Raw genomic sequence first — 20,967 nt, forward strand, 5'->3', positions numbered from 1 at the left:
ATGCGAAAATCACTTAAGCGCGTGGTAGCTTACCATATTTCGTATTCTAGTTAAGTACACCGTACCTTACGATGTTCTACAATTCACTTAAGTGCACCGTACCTTATGGTGTTCCTTATTTACTCTATCTCTCATCAATCTGTCCTTTTGTGTGTGACCCTGTAGGTTACTTATGTCCCTCAACATGCTTTGTGGAGTACCCATAAACTGTCTTTATGGTCATCCAGTTACAGACAATGTTTGATCAGCAATAAAGCACTCGGCTCTACATCTAGGGTCCATAGTGGTTTCAGGCCGAAGGGTGGTATACACCACTATCACCATGAGAATAACTTATGACACTTTGCGTAACATTCTATATATGATTACACTGAAATTCACCGTATTTTCGACTCCGATTTCGCATGCATTTTAGTGGTTTTATTATTATTTTGTTATGTTATTACTATGTTTCTCTTTGTTTTCAGGTTTTCAGTCTAATCAGAGCCCCGATCAAGAAAAGGAGTGAAAATGAGCTAAAAAGACTAAAATTCAGCATTTTGCACTTGTGGCTCTCACTGTGGCTGGCGCCATGGGTCCAGCCATGACGTGTCACAACTCAACTTCCCTCAACTGCCATGTTTTCCACTACCTCCACTTTGGCGCCACAATTTGCCCTTATGGCGGGCGCCATGGGGTTGTGGCGGGCGCCACAAGAAGAAAACTTTTCCCTCCCAATTTCAAACTGAAGGGAATCCTTATCTTTTCCATTATTTTACTTGCCTATAAATATAGACTCGTTTTCATTTGTTTAATTCTCCAAACTTAGAGAAAACTTAATTTCACTTAGGCATATATTCAGTATTTTAAAAGTGGTAATCGCTTCGCATTAAGGTGTTGCCACAATTGTGTAATCAAGTCTGTGATCGAGTCTGTAATCGAGTTTGGAGCACTTTGGAAGGAAGTTAATCCTGCCGCCATTTTCATTTCCGTTTTGCACTTTATTCAACTCTCCGATTGGAGCAGGTTTTTATTTCTTTACCTTTATCTACTTTACTTTCCCGCATTGTCTTTACTTAATTTATTTCCCGCACTGTCTTTACTTTATTTATTTCCCGCACTCGCACTACTTTCATTTATTTCTCGCAATCGCACTACTTTCATTTACTTTCCGCACTCGCACTACTTTTATTTATTTCTTGCACTCCCACTACTTTTTTTTTATTTCTCGCACTCGCTTTACTTTTATTTACTTTCCGCACTCGCACTACTTTTATTTACTTTCCACACTCACACTACTTTTATTTAATTTCCGCACTCGCACTACTTTTATTTAAATTAAAATGCACCTTTACTTTACCATGTCTAACTAAACCTATAAGGTTAGAATGTAAGGATCGTAATTGAACCGATAATCTGTACAATTGTTCGTAGAAACACTTAAGGGCTATTTTGACTTTCAACTTAAGTTTTCCTGCACTTAATTTTCGTTGGGTAAGATCGAAAGTTGTCCAACGTCTTTTTAAACTTAGTTATTTTTAACTATTTCAAAGACAGCGAAAGCGCTTTGTCTAGTTTATTAGGAGTTTTTAACTTAAGAAGAAAAGTGATTTTAAAACTATTTTCGGACGCGTTTATAAGTTTAAAGTCTGGTTCGTGAGAACCTCTTTTGGTTAAGAAATCCAGGTTAAAATACTTTTCAACTTAGTCCAGATACTATATTTCTTAAAAATAGGTTTACTATTCTAACGCAATGCACGCGTTCTTATAAGTGACAATAAGAGGGTTTGATTAGGGAGTACAACTTGGTTCTGAATACGCGAAAGCGACATTTTCTGTTAAATTGGTTCTTTTCAAAGTAGGAAACACTGCCCATAAGTAGTTCTATTAGCAAGTACTTGGATTATTAATTGATTATGTGAATTACATTCGAGCCTGTCTTTATTAATTGAATTTAATTTAATACTTTACGTTTCATTGCACACTCTAAAAACCCCTATTTTGATTACCTTAGATAAACACCATAACAATAGATAACGATAGATTGACACTTGGTCTCTGTGGATTCGACAATCTTTTATATTACTCTGACGCGTTCGTATACTTGCGAAAAGCACGCATCAAGTTTTTGGTGCCGTTGCCGGGACCAATTTCGTCAAATTTCGTACCCTGTTGTTATATAGTTTAGACTTAGGTTATTACCCGCCGGTCAATGCGAAGAACTCGTAGCACCGGAAGCTTAGTATATCCTCTGGCGGAACCTGAACGTTACGCTCGCGCATGTTTACTTTTCCATAGAATTAGGAGAGCTATGGTCGAAGATCAGAACCAAAGACCTCTTAAGGACTTCGCCCAACCATCCAACGAAGAACCTAGTTCTAGTATAGTAAACCCAACCATTCCAGCTAATAATTTCGAACTCAAACCCTCCCTATTGCAACTAGTGCAACAGAGACAATTCACAGGTCTCGCTACTGAGAACCCAAACAAACATTTAAAAATCTTTCTCCAATTAGCAGACACTTTTAAAACCAATGGAGCTTCTCCTGAGGCAATCCGTTTAAGATTATTCCCTTTTTTCCTCAGAGATAAAGCCTTATCATGGTTAGATTCCCTTCAACCCTATTCCATTACAACTTGGGACAACCTTAGAAAAGTATTCCTTGGTAGATACTTTCCCCCAAGTAAAACCTCCGTTCTTCGAAACCATATAACTAGATTTACCCAAAACCAAGGAGAATCGTTGTTCGAAGCTTGGGAGAGATATAAAGAGCTGTTAAGAGCATGCCCACATCATGGTTTAGAAAATTGGTTAATCATTCAGACCTTCTATAGTGGACTTCACTATAACACTAAGATGACCATCGACGCTGCCGCAGGCGGTGCGCTGATGAACAAACCTTATCCTGAAGCTAGTACCCTCATCGAAGATATGGCTCAAAACCATCAATCATGGGGAGTCGAACGAGCGACAGTTGAGAAGAAGGAAGCCCAAGGAGGAGTACATGAACTAAGCTCTATAGACATGATGCAAGCTAAAATGGACGCATTAGCCCTCAAGGTCGAGCATATGTGCATAAACCTAAATACTGCAGCCGCAGTTTCGTTGGATTGTGAGATATGTGGAACCAAAGGCCACCAATCTGCGGAATGCAGTATATTAAACGAAACCCACTATGAGCAAGTGAACTACACCCAAGGGAACCCATATTTGAATACCTATAACCCTGGATGAAGGAATCATCCGAACATCTCCTATAAGAACAATAACCCTATCCAAAATAATGCACCTCCGAGACAAACAAGTTATCAAGCCCCAAGACCAAATCAACCTATGCAACCTATACCACCTAAGCCGAGCCTTGAGAAAATTATGGAAAATTTTATCACTGCTCAAACCCAACAAAACAAAGAGTTCATGAACCAAAATATTCATGTTAACGAACTAATTACCCAGTTAGGAACCAAGGTTGACCAAATAGTCACTCATACCAAGATGCTTGAAACCCAAATCTCTCAGGTAGCTTTAAACCAAGCCCCCCAAATCACGCCTGAAGGACAGTTCCCTGGACAACCTCAACAGAATCCGAGAGGACAAGCCAATGCCATTACCCTACGAAGTGGGAACGCTTATGATGAGCCACCAAACCCAAGATTGAGTGAACCCAAAACTTCTAAGGAATATACCAAACCCCAGGACAAAGTAAAGGAACCAGAGGAATCTAAAAAACAGGAAGGTCAAGAAAAAGGCGAAGAACCTAAAGATAAAGCTTACTTACCACCCCCGCCATATAAACCGCATGTTATGCCATATATATGATTGATGAATGCGTTAGAGAATTAGAACAAGAAGATATCATAAAAACAATTAAGTTACCATCAACTCTCATAATGGAAGATGATGACTTTAGGAAACCCTACATCGATGATAACCTTTATGAATGTTTATCCCTTACCCCAGATCCTATGCCATGCCCTAAGAAACCAACCTTAGAACTTAAGGAACTGCCTAAGAATCTGAGATACGAGTTCCTCGATGAAGAGATGAACCGTCCAGTTATAGTCAATGCTACCTTGAGCCAAGAGGAAACAGACTAACTTTTAGATGTTTTACGAAGATATCCCTCAGCCTTAGGATATAATATCTCTGACTTGAAATGTATAAGCCCATCTGCATGCATGCATCGGATTTCTCTCGAAGAAGATTCAAAGCCCTCCAGAGAACATCAAAGAAGAATAAACCCTATAATGAGTGATGTTGTTAAAAAAGAAGTTCTTAAGTTACTTGAGACAGGTATAATCTATCATATCTCGGATAGTAAATGGGTGAGCCCTGTGCATGTAGTACCTAAAAAGGGAGGCATCATAGTCGTGCAAAACGATAAAGGAGAACATGTAGCAAAACGGATGGAATGAGGATGGAGGATGTGCATAGACTATAGAAAGTTAAATAAAGCAACCATGAAGGATCATTTCCCTTTACCATTTATAGACCAGATGTTGGAGTGTCTAGCCAGACACTCTTACTTCTGCTATCTAGATGGATACTCTAGATTCTTCCAAATACCTATCCACCCCGAAGATCAAGAAAAAACTACCTTTACAGGCCCTTATGGAACTTTTGCCTACAGACGAATGCCATTCGGCCTCTGTAATGCCCCAACTACTTTCTAACGCTGCATGATGTTAATCTTTGCAGATTACCTAGATGGTATCATGGAAGTATTTATGGATGATTTCTCGATTTGCGGATTTGATTTCCATAATTGTCTTGCTAACCTTGAGAAAATCCTGGAGAGATGCGTGGAGGTAAACCACGTGCTAAACTGGGAAAAGTGTCATTTCATGGTCACCGAAGGGATTGTTTTAGGACATATAGTTTCCGAATATGGTATAGAGGTACATAGAGCTAAGATAGAAGTTATAGAGAACCTAAAATCACCCAAAACCATCAGAGAAATCTGGAGTTTTCTTGGACAAGCTGGATTTTACCGGCGTTTTTTCAAGGACTTCTCCAAAATAACTAAACCTTTAACTGGACTTTTAATGAAAGATGTTGAATTAATTTTTGATGGAAAATGTAATGAAGCATTTAATCTTTTAAAGCAACCATTAATATCAGCACCTATCATGAAACCCCTTGATTGGTCAGAACCTTTTGAGATACTGTGCGACGCTAGTGATTATGCCGTTGGAGCCGTTCTAGGACAAAGGAAAGATAAAAAATTACATGCAATTTATTATGCCAGTAGAACCCTATACGCTTCCCAGCTTAACTACGCAACAACTGAAAAGGAATTACTCGCTGTAGTCTTTGCTATAGACAAATTTAGATCTTATTTAGTAGGAGCAAAAATTATAGTTTACACTGATCATGTTGTCATTCGTTACCTATTAAGTAAAAAAGATGCCAAGCTCAGGTTACTCTGATGGATTCTGTTACTACAAGAGTTTGATTTAGATATAAGAGATAAAAAAGGCACTGAAAATGTAGTAGCTGATCACCTTTCTAGGCTAGAACACCTAAAACCAGACTTAGTACCCATAAATGATGATTTTGCCTATGATAGACTGATAGCTAGACTAGAAACCATTGAAGACGATATCTTAGGCCCTCATGCGCACTTCCAAAATTCCTTAGCAGTAAGTAACGTACCATGGTATGCAGACTTTGTTAATTACCTAGCTGCTGATATCGTACCCCCTGATCTTGACTACCACCGCAAGAAGAAGTTCTTCAACGATGTGAGAAATTTTTATTGGGACGAACCGCTCCTTTTCAAAAGGGGTAAAGATGGAATTTTTCACCGTTGCGTTCCAGAAGAGGAGGTAAAAAGTATAATTGAGCATTGTCACTCTGCACCCTATGGTGGACATGCGAGCACCTCTAAGACATACGCCAAGATTCTTCAAGCTGGCCTATTCTGGCCTACCATGTGGCGCGATGTCCACGCTTGCATTATCAAATTTGATAGATGCCAACGCATTGGAAACATTTTAAGGCGTGACGAGATGCCTCTAAGAAACATTCAGGAAGTAGAACTCTTTGAAGTTTAGGGTATAGATTTCATGGGACCTTTCCCACCATCCTAAGGAAACAAGTATATCTTAGTAGTTGTAGACTACGTGTCTAAGTGGATTGAAGCTATAGCTGCACCCACAAACGACACTAGGGTGGTGATCAAGCTATTTAAAAACTATATTTTCCCTAGATTTGGAACACCCCGTTTAGTCATAAGCGATGGAGGATCACACTTCATATCGAGAATATTTGATAAACTTTTTAGAAAATATGGAGTTAGGCATAAAGTAGCAACACCATACCACCCACAGAGTAGTGGCCAAGTAGAAGTATCCAATAGGGAGATAAAACAAATTCTAGAAAAAACAGTTTCAATATCTAGAAGAGACTGGTCTCAGAAGCTTCAAGAAACATTATGGGCCTACCGAACCGCTCTCAAAACCCCTATAGGAACAACTCCCTACCAATTAGTCTATGGAAAATCCTGTCACTTACCTTTCGAATTACAGCATAAGGCCTATTGGGCCATTAAAACTTTGAATTTAGACTACCTGACCACAAGTGAAAAGCGTATCCTTGACATTCACAAACTAGAAGAACTCAGGCAATTTGCCTACGAGAATGCCAAAATTTACAAAGAGAACACAAAAGCCTGGCACGACAAAATAATATTTAAGAAAGATTTCAATATAGGCGACCATGTTCTCCTGTTCAACTCTAGGTTACGACTCTTCCCTGGGAAGCTGCGCTCAAGATGGATTGACCCGTTCAAAGTATCCAAGATTCTGAGATCCGGAGCTACAGAAATCAAGAATGAAACCTGTAGCCCATTCATTGTAAATGGATAAAGACTGAAGCTCTACGAAGGAGGAGACAATCCAACAAACTACTCAAGACACACTCTGATTGATCCACCGATCCCTACTACAGGTGTATAAATTCCGATCGTCAAGCTAATGACATTAAACAAGCGCTGCTTGGGAGGTAACCCATGGTTTTTCTTATCTTGTTTTACTTTTTTGCATTTATTTATTTTATTTTATTTTATTTTTTATTTTCACCGAGACTAAATATTTGAAATGATTGTATTTTCAGGATCCCTTTTCCTAACTTTTACAAGATGCAGGACTTCGATGATATGCACGTAGCCTATATAGATGATGCCTAGAGAGAGCGCTACATAGCTCTTTGTCGCTCCCCAGGATTTCTAGAATCCAGGTACAAACGCGAAAAAGAGTGGCGAGGAGAAAAGAATAGAGTCGCCAGCTATGTACTTTTATCCCAAGAGGAGGGAAAGGTAGTACTGCATAACCTAGAGGGAACGGATAAGACAAAGTCTCGAACCAAAGAAAACTGAGTAAGGGGGCCGGTTATGTGAAGGGAAGGTTATCGCACCCCTTCACGTCTGTGGTACTCCACAGGATCCACGTTTGCTATTTATGTCTAAAGTGTGTGTAAAAAGTCCTACATGCAATGCAAAAGAGAGAAAATCAAAGTAGGGAAAATAAAGAGTTATTTCTCGCACAGGCCCTACCCTGCTGCATACGTATCTCAAGAAGGATTGAGAATCAGAGCACCGTAGCTTGGCTGACCTATTTCTGTTTGTTTTGTGTTTTTTAGATGAACAACGTTACTATGCAATCTACCGGATGCTCGACCTTGGGAGACTTACTCGCCTGTAGTAGAAGGAGTCAACGTGTCCTTAAGAGAAGATAGAGTTTGTTTGTGTTTTAGGAATGCTCATGCAAGAAAGGAAGTCCTAGACGAAGGAACCGTGCTACCTTAATTGACATGCAAACGAGAGGCTGTACGAAGTCTAGCAATCCTATGGGGATACAATCACACCACACAAAAACATATACAACATGAAGTAAACACACCAACAAGGGGCTCAAATATACAAGGGTAAGGCTTTAGTCAAGAGGGGTCATATCAACCTCGACAAACAAGCTGAACTGTACAAAGGTGGTTTGTAGCTCTTAACCACTAACATTGAGAGTTAGGGTGAAGCTGATGAAATGGAAATGAGGATGAGACCTCATGCTCCTAACCCTGGTCTGGGTGAGCTTCAAATCAATGAAAACGTGGGGATCCAGAATGAGAGACCCTACTCCACCTGACTGACTCTATACACAAATCTTGGGTGTTTATTCAAAAGCATCAGCATGTAGTGCGAGTATAATGAAAGACTCAACTGAATAATAGGGGATTGATTGCAAATCCCTTCTATCTGTCAATTGCCTCTTCACTTAGGAGGACTTAACAAGTAACCTGCCTCAACAAGGAGGTATTTGGCACAAATATAAACAAACACAGACATTGCCTCTTAAGGAGGACTTCACCCAAACGCTTGCCAAAAAAGTAACAGGGCTTCCAGACTACATGGAGTGAGAAGGCTAAGCTACCTCAGTGGTGTATCAACCACACTCCAAAGCAAAGCTCAAGCAAGAGCTAAAAGCGACTAATGTACCTGTAAAAAAGCTAACCAGTTAGTATCTCAGTCAGACAGTCAAACAGCAAACAGAGAAACCAAACAACAACTCAATGAACAATGCTGAAGCAATCAAGTGAGGCAATGAGCATCAATTAGAACCTACAAAACAGCAAGAGTTAGTGTTCAAAGCAAATGGCATCTCATGTAATGAGATCACCAACCATTAGTGCTAAATACCTGAAACACAAAACACAATTGGTGAGCACAAACCACTTGTACAAAGACTAGGGTCAAAGGCAAATCAAATAGTCAAAACAGAAGTCAATATTTCACATGAAGCACATTCAATCAAACAAGAAAGAGTCCTCAAAAGGACCAAAGCCAAATCATAAGGCAAAGCCATCAAATGAACAAGGTAAAGCAAAGGCAAGCAATGTGATCAAAATTGGACATCAAAGATAGAAAATTCACATTCAAACAGAAAAGCATCCAATGATCATGAACTTTTTTTATGTGAGTTTAACATGTTATGAACATACATCATGTGAAAAATTAGGTCCAGAAGCAAACAAATGGCATATGAATGAAAATGCATAAATGCAAGGCACAAAATGTTACACCAAATGTCACAACATATGTCCATGTGTCCAAAACAGTGGTATCAAATGATAAAAATGCCAAACAAAAGCCAAAACATCATGTCACATGTTATGATCAGGCATGTCAAATTTAAAGGCAATTGGATAAAACAGGAGCATTTCAGAAATCAATTAGCACAACATAGCAAATTGGCATCAGTTCAAACAATCAAGCACAATTGAAAATCCAGCAACACAAAAATCAGGGAATTAACATCACAAAATAATAGACATCAACACAAGCATGTGGAAAAAAATTTGGATCAAATTGGATTAATCTACTATTTTTTGTGATTTTTTAGAATTTGAATGAAATAAAAAGAAATAATGAAAATCATATGGAAAATAAAATGAATGACAATTGGAAAATGCATCAGGCAAGGATTGAACTCAGGTGAAGCAGGTCAAAGGCGCTCAGAATTAAAATCAATTGGAAATCAAGAAAATGCACTAGGGAAGAATCGAACCTAGGTTCCTAAGGTTAAACGCGCGCTCAATTAAAAATCAACTGGAAATCAAAGAATACATGCGTTGGGATCGAACTGAGGTGAGTGAGGAAAAACGCGCTCAAAGGAAAAAATAATTGAAAAATGAAAAGCAGACGAGCGAAGGATCGAACCGAGGTTCGGCAAGTTCATGGCGCGTTCAATGCAAAACGCAGTGTTTAAGGCATGCAAACCCTAGGCAATGTTCAGACGGCGGTGGACGGTGGTTTCCACCGTCTTCCCCGATGAAACCGGCGGCGCTCACGAACAAAAATTTCCAGAAATGGACAAACTATATATCATTGGAACCGTCTCGCAACGTAGATCATGAATCTCACACTCCTTTAGCCTAATTCCTAATGAATCAACCGGATCAAAGAGAAACATTTTGAGCATACAAACTTTAATTCATCATATCTTCCTCAATTCTTATCCATTTCAAATTCTAAAACTATCAGCATCATCAGCAGTACAAGATCTACCTAATCATGTACATGAAACATCAAAAGGTGAGGACGAAAATTTCACTTACTTGGAATGGCAGTGCTTCAAATCCACCTGTTCAAGCCTCCAAATGATCCAGATCTGCTCCAATATGATTGATTAGAAGCTTTGAGCATAAATACTCACTTGAAACCAACCAGATCTAGCTTAATTTAAAGCTTCCATGGACATGTTCATACACTTGAATAGCTCCAAATCTTGCTCAATTGCCACGAATGATGAATGCTTCTTGCTCCAAATTCCACCAGGATCAAGGATCTATGAAGAAATCTTGTGGTTGTGTGAAGAAATTTGAAATTCAAGGAGAGAGAGAAATTGGAGGGAAAGATGAATTTGAGATCTAGAATTGTTGTTATAGCAAATTTTGTTATGATTAGGCTTATATATGATGTGTTAATGACTATGCTAATCCCACTTAAGCCTTGGCTAAACATGATTAGGGAAAATTGAAGTGAAGTGCAAAATTGCAAAATGAGGGTGCATGGCTAAGCCACACGTGAACAGTAATATGTTAGGGCTTGAAATCACTTAAAATCATTCCATAAACACAATGGAAGTGGCATTTTGCACATCTTGAACCAAATTCAAATTATGAATTTTCCCTCCAAAAAGCAGATGAATGAACAAGTTATCACATGAGCTTTTTCCATGCAAGGCAATGGTAGATTTGGAAATTATTGGTCAACACAAACATTTTGCAAAAAGAATGGACCAATTTGGAGTTTTGAATCAAAAGTTATGCCATGTTGAACCTCCATGTACACTTTGTGATCATTTGGCCATAACTTCTCAACCATTCATCAGATGGACATGATATAGGACTTTTTGAAAAGGGGAAAGAAAGATGAATGTGGACCAAAAACTTGCCATTTTTGGAAACTTTCAATTACAGGTCACTTTCCATTTTGGGAAACTTTTGCCATGACTTCAATATCTTCAAGATAGATGTTTGAAATGACAAACGGACCTCTCTTGAACATGATTGAAGTGTTGAAACTCACTTCCCCACTTCATAGCCCTCAGTTGACTTTTTAGTCCTCAGATGACCTTGCAATGCCCTGATCAGCTTGAGCCTCTACCACTTGAGGAATTTGCTCAGAAATGAACCCGTAGCTCATGTAAGCTCAATATGATACTCATGTGATCTCCATCTCAATAGACTACCTCATCTCCTTGAGAAGCCCTAGCTGGAAGAATGCCATTGATCAGGGTTGACCAGAGGTCACAACCCTAATCCAAAGGAACTTGAGGATGAACAATGAAGCCCTTGAGGATGATAGAACCATGATGATGATAATATACCCTTGCAAACAAGATAATGCTCAAGACCTTTGAAGGATAAGGAAACCCTAATTGAAGTGCAAGCCCTCAGATGGTTGATCACCAATTCATTAAGACCTTCAGGCTTGAATCATGTAACTCTTCATCATTTGAAAAGACTTTGGAGGATGACCTTATTATTTTCAGATGATATGCAAAATGCAATGTCTAATGTCCTAAAAAATGAAATGCAATATGCTAAACTAGTCCCAAGAAGAGGAGGGAAAATTTTGAGGTGTTACACTCTTTACCAGCGCCCTATGGCGCCCACACGCTATCCAGATCAGCACTGCATGGAAGCCCTCGGCATTGAGCCAAGCATCCGATTTCTGAGCCACCAGCTCCATTGGGACGAGTTCGCTGACGACCTGAGCAACACCTACAGGAACTTGAAATTGGAGTTCCTCAATTCATTTGATTATGACCCTTACTCTGGACCAGATGGGTATGCTGCTTTCAGGCTCTTTGGAATTGAGTACTCTTTCAGCCAGAAAGAGTTCGGTGACCTATTGGGTTTCCATACCACCCCTGACGATATCCCTGAGACACCGATGGGATATGAAAATTCTGGCGTAGTCAGTATTCAGATGTTCTACATCAAGTCATGACATCTGATCTAACATTGTACCTATTACAGCAAGACAGTTATTACACTCTGTACTAATGTGCACCTTTTCACAGTGTCACGACCTCTCTTTCTATGTCATCCTAGAATGGAGGGACACCTAGTTATGTGCACCTTATCATTCACTTCTGTTGTTTTCCTACACAGATATCAGCAAGATGTCTCAATCCTGTTTTGGACATTATCTGTTACATTGTTCCAGTTTGTTGGTCATATACTTGTATTTCCTAAATTAAAGGTTGTTACAAGTTAAACTAATCTCCACTTATTAAGGAGCTAACAAATAGATTATTTGCCAGGTTCATTAATTGTAGCTTAGTTGTTAGTTTCCTAGATTTTAGATCAGCTGGTGGATTCCTGAAGAATAGCCTGAGAAAAATCATGAAGCAGAAAAACTAACCATCCAACAATTTAGCATATGCAGTCAGGAGTGAATGTCACAACATTCCGTTTGACATCCAAGTCCAGAACCATATGCTAAGTCTGTTTGGTTCCTGAAAACAGACTGTGCTAAATTTGTTGTACTGTAAAAGACCAACCAGTCTCTACTTCAGTATCAGCTTACTGGAAGAACTGTCAAGACACCCAGTTTGACAGTTTCACAATGATCTTTTGGCCAGGTCTGTTATGCTTTTGAAATCCAGACTTCACTACATACTGAACTGAAATCACCAGCTTATTATACAGTATGTGCTGTTGTTGATGAATGTCAACACATTCTGCTTGACATTCCAACAGAAGGCTATGTATCAGGTCTGCTATTATCTTGCTGAACAGACTGAATTACATGCTCAGTTGTGGCAGACATGATTATATCATACAGAAGGAAAACAAACACAGGAAATTGTTAACCCAGTTCAGTCCAACATGACCTACATCTGGGGGCTACCAAGCCAGGAAGAAGATCCACTATTAGTAGTATCAATTCAGAGTTAAACTCCCCCGTTTACAACTCATCACTTAATCCCTACCCAATGCAATCTATACCTAGGAACTCCTAGATAGAAACCTCCAGTTTCCATTCCTATCACTACAAATACAATGTAATGTTACCACACCTTGAACTTGCTTCACAGCTTCATTCAAGAACAAAATCACTCTTGCCTACAGGCTTCGAGTTACAAAACTCTCAGCTTTTACCACTGAGAAACATATGGTAACCTTCCCATAGATTGGGAGGTTTACCTCACACACACCCCTAAATTTTCATTCTAAGAGGCTTACAAAAACTAGATTATAATCAGCTATTTATAACCTAATCACCCAACTGGATTTGGGCCTTCAGAAAATTGCAGCAGACTTGTTCTTTGCTGTTGCAACTTCAGCAGAAAAATTCTGCTACAAACAAGGTCTTCAAGTTCCTAAACTCTCTCCATATATATCTCCATATTTAGAGCCTATATATATTCTGATTTAGTCTTCAAGACCTCCATAAGGGAGTTAGGATATTCACCAGATATCCTTGCTGATCCCATGACATATACTGAATTAATTAATTCAGTTTCCTACACATGTGCGATGTCACAGACCTGATGTCGTGACATCGTACATGATATGTTGGTCCAGATGTTGAATTTTTTCAACCCAACATATTAAAACAACAGAGATGATTACATTATTTATTTTCTAAAATTACTGCCAATCCTAAGGAATCAACAATCTCCCCCTTTGGCAAATTTTAGCTAAAACAAATAAACAATACACTGGACAAAACATCCCAATTTGGGAATGCTCTTCATCTCCGTCATTGGCTCCACCACCACAAACACCAAGGTTGGTGTACATGGGGAAGAAGAGGGACAAGACTTAGTTGTACCAGAACCCTTCCCCTCAACCGGAGAGCTTCCTGAAGAATATGTAATGCTGAGTACATAGACAATGTAACTCAGATCACAAGGCACAACTGTCTTCTTAACTCAGATCACAAGACACAAGTGGTAAACCCAGTTGGTGGATTTTGTGCCTGATGCCAACTTCTGTTTGCTGCCACATCCACAGTTGGCTTTCTTCTGGTACATTCTCAACCCTAGGACTATATTTCTCTCCCCCTTTTTAGCTAAACATTTGTAAAGGCACCCTTCACAAAACCAGATCCAGGCGCAGCTTGCCCAAACCTTAACATACCCCATGATTCTGAGAATGGAGTGTTTTTCTTGTGAGAGGAAGAGGGCTATTGCATCCTTTAAATAGCCCTGCATGTGCCTAGGAATTTCCGGTAGAAATAAATGCTTGGTCAAGATGCATTTATTTTTGCTGAGAAACAGTCAGAGAATCACCAACAAAATCTCAGACTATCTTTGAATACCTTTTATAGCTCTTGACTGTTTCTTTTCCAAAACAGTTGTTCCAGTGCATGGAGACCATTCCATATATGCAGTCAGACACGTTGCACGCGATGTCTTAACATTCCTGCATTCAGCCAGTATTCAACATTTCCCAAGACCTCTGTCATACCTCCAGTAGAGACTTGACACCTAGCACTGCTACAGCCAACTTTTCACACTTCAGTTGATGGTTACTCCCCCTGTACCACACAGCTGTAGCCATCAGGCTTATTCTGGTTTATCAGACTTAGCCACATCACCCTCATAATTCCTAATGACTTTAAGATTCAGAAGGAATTAACAGCATTGTCCAGGGCAATGTCATGACATTCGGTCAGACATTCTTCTGCTCACTCAGCCTTGCCACACATCACAACATCCTGAAAACTAACAGGTTGCCATACCCCGTTATCTGAGAGCACATAGACCACAAGCTTGGTGATTACTTGCAGCACACAGACACACTCCCCCTGTCATGGACAACCTACTCTCTTGGAGGTCACACATGATCATATCCAACACCCCAAGGTTGGACCTTCACATACTTCCTGATTCAACGAGATTCCAGACCACTTGATGAAAGGAAAACATAAGACGCATCTTCATGTCTTCAAGAGCCCACCCTCTGTCCAACCCTCTTGGCTGAACACATCCACACTCTGTGTCCATCTCTCTTCTAACCAGAACAGAAGATCACTTCACAAGATGTTTTAACCTCAGCTGGGACATCCTTCACAGCATCACAAGGAGCACTATCTGATAGACTTCAGATATTGCTGAGTCACAAGCTTGGGCCAGAGGAACCCAAACATACATTGGGATATATACACTCTCATCCCATTACCAGAGACAGTCTTCCATGGATAGCTCAGAACTCCTACCACAAGCTCCAAGGGATGAAGAGAAGACCCCTCCTTTTGTCTTCAACTAACTACTTTTCTTCTCAAAAGTTAATAGTCTCAGACTTTCCTCAAGACTAATCAGCTGCCATATCAATTATCTTGATTCTTCGAACTCACTTCTGAGATAGACCAAATGTCACTGGTCGATTACCTCCTTCATGAATTCTCATATGACAAGGTCAAGTGCTGCCTTTTGACCTCCCCACGTTTATCAGACTTCTCCCAAAGATATTCTGACCTTCCAAGTGAGATTTGAACTTCAATTTTTGAACTGTCGAGTCTCCACCCCTGTAGATCCTTCTATCTCAAGTTGATGTGCCACTTCACCAACTAAGAATCTGATGCTGAACCGAATGTCACAGCATTGTGCTTGACATCCAGCTGTTGAGTTCAGCTCCTTCTTCTGCCACTTGAAAGAACTTCCTCCCTTCACAGAACCAGAGTTCAATGTTCTCATAGACTTGATTGTGAACCAAGTTTGAGTAAACAACCTCCATCCTGCAGGTTTGCAGTTAAGTCATCCAAGCTCACACCTTGATGAATCCCTGCTTCTTCTCCAAAGACATCAGACACTCTGATGTATGAGTCTTTAGAAGGACCAGTTAGAGACTGACCCTTAAGCTATACAAAGGATTCCACTTCCAAAAGTAAAGCTGTTTCCATGAGGTTAAGAATGCTGCCACTTGTTCTTAACTCCACAGTGTGCATTAGCCAATGCACTTCCTCACCTAGATCAGAAATAAACTGATCCAAGTGACCACCATCAAGACTATGATGCCTTCTTCTTCTTGTACACACCAAGGCTGAACATGTTTCTTGCCTGGAAACCTTTTCAGAGATCATATGATTTTGCTGCCACCAAAGAGATAGATCATACACAATGTACTATCCTTCCTGTGATTCTACACAGGGTCTTGAAGAAGAGATGTTCCAACATCTTTAAGAACATCAGTTATCTTGAGCTCCAAGGATAATCAATTTAATACTTGGACTTGACACAAGTAGACATTGATCTTAAATCCTTTCCCAATTATCCTTTCAGATACTTTCACCATAAGAATACTTTGAAAATACTCTTCTAGTGTCAGCATCTTCTTCTTGCAAGCACCTCAATAGTCTTGAGACTCTTTCCAGATTAGATTCACCCTTAGGAATGAGAGAGATGAATCCTTCCTTGCAAGTGTGTCACACAACACCCAGAACCCATGTGACACAGGTCAACAGCCAACCCGACCCTAGGCTGACCACACGTGAGGAGGTTAACCAAAACTCCCCCTCAAATTGACAATCATGGAAACTCCACACCAATATCCATGCATTGTACACAAATGTCTCAACATGACATCCACCATCCCTTACCAGTGGCAACTAACTCCTCCAATCACACCAATCAGACTTCAGCTGACCATAAGTACTAGTGAGACAAACAACACCAGTCAATAGTAGATATGCATTGCCAGAGCATATTACCTCAACCAACCTCTGAATCTTCATATTCTCACTCCTAGTAAGAATTGCCACTTCTGAACGTGGTGTTTGAATAACAAGATTCATGGTTCCAACCCCCTTAAATGATATCACAGTCAGGTTACCCCATTATTGACTGCTAACATCCAGGAGACTTGTCTTCCAACACACCATAGTACTTCAGGGAACAACTATCCAACCCTGATCAAACTGCAGAGAGATGCCTAACAGCAGGAGATGGCACAATGTCACATCTCAACCAGCTCAACTTCTAGGGATGACCTTCTTGAGCACACACCCAGTTGACTCTGCTCTTGTCAACTTAGCACACACAGATGTCTCCTCTTCCAGGTCAGGAGTAGGTTCCAAACAGAATTATCCCATTGTTTGGACCCTAAAAACATCTGCTCTTCAACCAGTAGCTGCATACTTGTTGAACAACATATTCTAACATCACATAGAACATTGGTTCCACCTCCTTGGAACAAACCTTCCTTGAAGGTCTTCAAGGTCTTCATATACACTACTCAAGAGAGTAAAAGAATCAGTGATTAAGTGATTCTTACCATCCTGAAGTGAGAACGTCATGATGAGTGGACTTGAGGAGACTCAAGTATCTTTGACATCTTCAGTAGATTATGATGAGATCTTGAACACAGCAGCCTTTCATCCACATGAGGGGAAACTACATCAGAGGTTGAGTTTTGCCAGGTATTATGCAGCGGAAATCATAATACAACTCAACTTATGAACACACACTTCACCAGATTTGCCTTCAAGACCATACCGGGTTTGAATGTGATTTAGTACTGGCACAGCTGTCCCACACACAGGCCAATTGCCAACCTCCAGAGACAGGTACACACCATTCCGGTCATGAACAGTCCATCCACCTACTTCAAGGGACCATTCAAGGAATTACAGGACCTTACACAGGTTCCAGCATCAGTACTAACATAACTCCTTGCCAGCTACCAGAAAGTATCACCCATGGATCTCATCCAGAGACAGAACAGGATGCCTGCTCTGATACCAATTGAAATTCTGGCGTAGTCAGTATTCAGATGTTCTACATCAAGTCATGACATCTGATCTAACATTGTACCTATTACAGCAAGACAATTATTACACTCTGTACTAATGTGCACCTTTTCACAGTGTCACGACCTCTCTTTCTATGTCATCCTAGAATGGAGGGACACCTAGTTATGTGCACCTTATCATTCACTTCTGTTGTTTTCCTACACAGATATCAGCAAGATGTCTCAATCCTGTTTTGGACATTATCTGTTACATTGTTCCAGTTTGTTGGTCATATACTTGTATTTCCTAAATTAAAGGTTGTTACAAGTTAAACTAATCTCCACTTATTAAGGAGCTAACAAATAGATTATTTGCCAGGTTCATTAATTGTAGCTTAGTTGTTAGTTTCCTAGATTTTAGATCAGCTGGTGGATTCCTGAAGAATAGCCTGAGAAAAATCCTGAAGCAGAAAAACTAACCATCCAACAATTTAGCATATGCAGTCAGGAGTGAATGTCACAACATTCCGTTTGACATCCAAGTCCAGAACCATATGCTAAGTCTGTTTGGTTCTTGAAAATAGACTGTGCTAAATTTGTTGTACTGTAAAAGACCAACCAGTCTCTACTTCAGTATCAGCTTACTGGAAGAACTGTCAAGACACCCAGTTTGAAAGTTTCACAATGATCTTTTGGCCAGGTCTGTTATGCTTTTGAAATCCAGACTTCACTACATACTGAACTGAAATCATCAGCTTATTATACAGTATGTGCTGTTGTTGATGAATGTCAACACATTCTGCTTGACATTCCAACAGAAGGCTATGTATTAGGTCTGCTATTATCTTGCTGAACAGACTGAATTACATGCTCAGTTGTGGCAGACATGATTATATCATACAGAAGGAAAACAAACACAGGAAATTGTTAACCCAGTTCAGTCCAACATGACCTACATCTGGGGGCTACCAAGCCAGGAAGAAGATCCACTATTAGTAGTATCAATTCAGAGTTAAACTCCCCCGTTTACAACTCATCACTTAATCCCTACCCAATGCATCTATACCTAGGAACTCCTAGATAGAAACCTCCAGTTTCCATTCCTATCACTACAAATACAATGTAATGTTACCACACCTTGAACTTGCTTCACAGCTTCATTCAAGAACAAAATCACTCTTGCCTACAGGCTTCGAGTTACAAAACTCTCAGCTTTTACCACTGAGAAACATATGGTAACCTTCCCACAGATTGGGAGGTTTACCTCACACACACCCCTAAATTTTCATTCTAAGAGGCTTACAAAAACTAGATTATAATCAGCTATTTATAACCTAATCACCCAACTGGATTTGGGCCTTCAGAAAATTGCAGCAGACTTGTTCTTTGCTGTTGCAACTTCAGCAGAAAAATTCTGCTACAAACAAGGTCTTCAAGTTCCTAAACTCTCTCCATATATATCTCCATATTTAGAGCCTATATATATTCTGATTTAGTCTTCAAGACCTCCATAAGGGAGTTAGGATATTCACTAGATATCCTTGCTGATCCCATGACATATACTGAATTAATTAATTTAGTTTCCTACACATGTGCGATGTCACAGACCTGATGTCGTGACATCGTACATGATATGTTGGTCCAGATGTTGAATTTTTTCAACCCAACATATTAAAACAACAGAGATGATTACATTATTTGTTTTCTAAAATTACTGCCAATCCTAAGGAATCAACAATCTCCCCCTTTGGCAAATTTTAGCTAAAACAAATAAACAATACACTGGACAAAACATCCCAATTTGGGAATGCTCTTCATCCCCGTCATTGGCTCCACCACCACAAACACCAAGGTTGGTGTACATGGGGAAGAAGAGGGACAAGACTTAGTTGTACCAGAACCCTTCCCCTCAACCGGAGAGCTTCCTGAAGAATATGTAATGCTGAGTACATAGACAATGTAACTCAGATCACAAGGCACAACTGTCTTCTTAACTCAGATCACAAGACACAAGTGGTAAACCCAGTTGGTGGATTTTGTGCCTGATGCCAACTTCTGTTTGCTGCCACATCCACAGTTGGCTTTCTTCTGGTACATTCTCAACCCTAGGACTATATTTCTCTCCCCCTTTTTAGCTAAACATTTGTAAAGGCACCCTTCACAAAACCAAATCCAGGCGCAGCTTGCCCAAACCTTAACATACCCCATGATTCTGAGAATGGAGTGTTTTTCTTGTGAGAGGAAGAGGGCTATTGCATCCTTTAAATAGCCCTGCATGTGCCTAGGAATTTCCGGTAGAAATAAATGCTTGGTCAAGATGCATTTATTTTTGCTGAGAAACAGTCAGAGAATCACCAACAAAATCTCAGACTATCTTTGAATACCTTTTATAGCTCTTGACTGTTTCTTTTCCAAAACAGCCGTTCCAGTGCATGGAGACCATTCCATATATGCAGTCAGACACGTAGCACGCGATGTCTTAACATTCCTGCATTCAGCCAGTATTCAACATTTCCCAAGACCTCTGTCATACCTCCAATAGAGACTTGACACCTAGCACTGCTACAGCCAACTTTTCACACTTCAGTTGATGGTTACTCCCCCTGTACCACACAGCTGTAGCCATCAGGCTTATTTTGGTTTATCAGACTTAGCCACATCACCCTCATAATTCCTAATGACTTTAAGATTCAGAAGGAATTAACAGCATTGTCCAGGGCAATGTCATGACATCCGGTCAGACATTCTTCTGCTCACTCAGCCTTGCCACACATCACAGCATCCTGAAAACTAACAGGTTGCCATACCCCGTTATCTGAGAGCACATAGACCACAAGCTTGGTGATTACTTGCAGCACACGGACACACTCCCCCTGTCATGGACAACCTACTCTCTTGGAGGTCACACATGATCATATCCAACACCCCAAGGTTGGACCTTCACATACTTCCTGATTCAACGAGATTCCAGACCACTTGATGAAAGGAAAACATAAGACGCATCTTCATGTCTTCAAGAGCCCACCCTCTGTCCAACCCTCTTGGCTGAACACATCCACACTCTGTGTCCATCTCTCTTCTAACCAGAACAGAAGATCACTTCACAAGATGTTTTAACCTCAGCTGGGACATCCTTCACAGCATCATAAGGAGCACTATCTGATAGACTTCAGATGTTGCTGAGTCACAAGCTTGGGCCAGAGGAACCCATACATACATTGGGATATATACACTCTCATCCCATT

At 40.1% G+C, this 20,967-nt stretch overlaps 1 non-coding gene across 1 annotated transcript; it reads right to left on the reverse strand.

Moving 5' to 3' along the window:
* Window positions 1-2,674: 2,674 nt before the first annotated feature.
* Window positions 2,675-2,781, reverse strand: LOC127125165 (small nucleolar RNA R71). Its single transcript, XR_007804622.1, has one exon. It is a non-coding gene; the product is annotated as a small nucleolar RNA R71 (small nucleolar RNA).
* Window positions 2,782-20,967: the final 18,186 nt, after the last annotated feature.

The sequence above is a fragment of the Lathyrus oleraceus genome, chromosome 2 (genome assembly GCF_024323335.1).
Source record: "Lathyrus oleraceus cultivar Zhongwan6 chromosome 2, CAAS_Psat_ZW6_1.0, whole genome shotgun sequence".
Taxonomy (NCBI): domain Eukaryota; kingdom Viridiplantae; phylum Streptophyta; class Magnoliopsida; order Fabales; family Fabaceae; genus Lathyrus; species Lathyrus oleraceus.